This window comes from Mus caroli, unplaced genomic scaffold, assembly GCF_978045245.1.
Source record: "Mus caroli unplaced genomic scaffold, Mus_caroli_1 scaffold_5, whole genome shotgun sequence".
Classification (NCBI taxonomy): Eukaryota; Metazoa; Chordata; class Mammalia; order Rodentia; family Muridae; genus Mus; species Mus caroli.
The window spans coordinates 35,835,170-35,838,191 of NW_028227260.1; the positions used below are offsets into that span (position 1 = coordinate 35,835,170).

The window sequence follows — 3,022 nt, forward strand, 5'->3', positions numbered from 1 at the left end:
ACAAAAATATGCAACGAGAGCAAAACAGAGTCTGTTTGAAGTAAGGAGAATAATGAAGGAGTGGGCACTGAGAGAGAACAGGAGCAAAGGAGCAGAAAGTACATACTGGAAATGTAATACTATAACAACACATTGTATAATTTTTAAAAAGGATGAACCCACAGCAACCTGAAAAAAATTCTTACCAATCCTCTTCAAATGTTTCAGGCTTATATGGCAGAATGGGACTATGGAGAAATGACAACTAAATTCAGCCAAGTCTTGTGAATGGCGTTCTGAAATGAAAAGGGAATCGATTAGAATAACATATATGCAGCACTAATTGGAGTCAGTGGGGTATCAAAAGAAAAAAAAAAGACATGCAGACAAAGTTTGGAAGAGGACATGCTAGAGAGGGAATGTGGGAGGAATTGGAGAGAAGAAATGTGGGGTGAATATGATCATATTTCATTGCCTGCATATATAAAATTCTCCATAGGGAAAATTTATAATAAAATAAAAAACACTGAAAAATTAAAATGAAATCTATAATAAGTTGTACTTCAATGCTAATCTCCTAGATTTGGTATTTGTAAAATGTCCATAGTAGAGACATCTGAGAGAACATATTTTAGAACCCTAAAATTATTTTTTAAAGCTTTAAAGATAAAAGTCAGGCATGGAAGAAAATACCTGCAACACTTACTCTCAGAATGCAGAGATAAAAGATCACAAAGTTGATGACCAGTCACAGCAGGGCACTGAAAAAAATTCAAAATGCCTTGGAAATGAAATCACACTTATCTCCAACAGGTAAATGAACAGATATTTGTACTAGACACAAAAGTATTTTAAAATATAAATTAAATAAACTAAAAGGGAAATGAATAAATTATCTCCACTGCTCACTTTTCTACTATTGTAAAAAGCATGTCATATAAAACTAGTAAGACTAAGAGGCAAAGGAAGAAAAAAATGTTTTTTGTTTTTGTTTCTTCCTTTGTCTTTGTGATAAGGCTTCACCATGTACCCATACTGACTCAATGGAAAAAATAGTGGATTTGTGAGTTTTTAATTTGTTTCTTGGTTAGTTTTTCCTCTTGTAGGAAAGAGTTTATTTTAATTTACAAGTTAATCAGGGCAGGAACACAAGGTCTTACCATAAACCCAGGCTGATGCAAAGCATTAAAAAAAATAATAAAAAAAAAAGGGTGTTATGTATTTTTTAAAAAATGGTGTTCTGTAGGTTTTGGTTTTATTTATTTATTTGGCTGCGGTTTTTCTTTTTCTCCCCCTCCACCACCACCAGGCCCCCTAAGGCTTCACTGTGGAAATAGACTCAAGTAAAGGATGAAAAAAATAGTTTTTTTGTTTGTTTTTGAGACAAGGCCTAACTCTCTACCCAGGCTGTGACAAAACACGAAATCCACTTGCTTCAGCCACCAGTACACCATCACACCTGGACTAAAATAAATCTTTGAAGAAGAGGTGAAACGATGTGTGGAATATTTTAAATAGAGAATGTGAAGAGATTGGTCACAAAATGAAGTGACGCACACCTCAGGAACCAATACCTCTACACAGTAACACAAAATTGACCTTCGAGCATCCAAGGCGGAACCCGTAAAAACCTGTAAGATTGATAAGTCCCAAAACCCCGTGTCTATGTCCTTCATCCCAAATAAGTTCAATTTAAAAAGAAATGTCTGTCATTTACCTCAGTGAGAGGGTCGGGAGAATCTTCTGACTTTTCCGGCACCTTTGTCGCACGGCAGCAGCTTATTTCTAGTCAAGAGATCCTCAAAAGCGGAGAGTGAGAAAGCACGCGCAAGCGCAAGGGCGCGGGTCCTCAAAAGCCCCTCTGAGGACCCCAAGGGTTCCTTTTCAAACTTAGCGCTCTGACTGGGGGATTCCTATTGGCTTAGCTTGGGTCAGCTGACCTCTCTCCACCTCAGCTCCGTGCGGTTCTCCAGGCTACGAGGCCCCATCCTGACTGGCAAATCACGTTTAGGTACCTACGCATCTGCCTACATCTTTTTTCAAGAAAAGTTACGTGGAATATATGAGTATGACTTAAGCACTGCCTGACTTTCTCCCAAGCGAGATTTCAAACTCTGAGAACTAAGGTCACATCTAGTGGACAAAAGAGCAGAAGTTTTTAGCTGGTGGTGGTTCACGCCATTAATCCCAGCACTGGGGAGGCAGAGGCAGGAGGATTTCTGAGTTCGAGGCCAGTCTGGTCTACAGCGTGAGCTCCAGGACAGCCAGGGCTACACAGAGAAACCCTGTCTCAAAAACAAAAATTAAAAAATAAAAAGAGAGAGAGAGAGAATGAGAATACGTTTTTGACTTAAAAACCAGGCCATTGCTGGAGAGATGGTTGAGAACACTAGTTCCTGGGAACTCAGTGCCTTCTTCGTTCCTGGGAACTCAGTGCCTTCTTTTGACCTCCATGAACACCAGGGAAAACGCTCATATATGTAAAACAAATATGTCTTAAAAGTTTTAAAACACAGAAAATAAAAGTTATCCTTAATTCTAAAATTTTGCCAAATGGTTTTTATTTACAGCATTTTTTTTCTTGTCTGGTAACACAGTCATTTTATTTATCTTAAATTTGTTAATATAGTCAAACAAAACTTGGGGTGTTTTATTATACTAAGTGTTGATAGATTCAATTTGCTAATGTTTTATTGAGAAGTTTTACAACTATAGACAAAAAAAAACCTTCCTTTTTCTTTTTTTGTTTTTGTTTTTGTTTTCTGACCGTGTTGGTTGGGTTGGCACAGACAGTCTTGGTGTCAAAATAAATTGGAAGTGGATCATATTTATATCCTTGAATATATTATGCAAAGTAGATTTACCTCATCTTTAAATTTTGTTGGAATTCATCCATGTTTATTACTATGAACCCAGAAATTGTCACTATTGCTTTGAACAGCTTTTAAACTATTAACTTATTATCTTTAATTGTTTGAAAGTTAATAAAAATTTCTCTCTCTCTCTCTCTCTCTCTCTCTCACTCTCGCTCTCTCTCTCTCTC

At 37.0% G+C, this 3,022-nt stretch overlaps 1 long non-coding RNA gene across 1 annotated transcript; it reads right to left on the reverse strand.

The window, feature by feature from the left end:
- Positions 1-206: 206 nt before the first annotated feature.
- LOC147004574 (uncharacterized) lies at positions 207-1,779 on the reverse strand. Its single transcript, XR_015047080.1, has 3 exons — positions 1,697-1,779; positions 686-740; positions 207-275 (listed from the first exon to the last, which is right to left on the reverse strand). It is a non-coding gene; the product is annotated as an uncharacterized LOC147004574 (long non-coding RNA).
- Between the last annotated feature and the right edge of the window lie 1,243 nt (positions 1,780-3,022).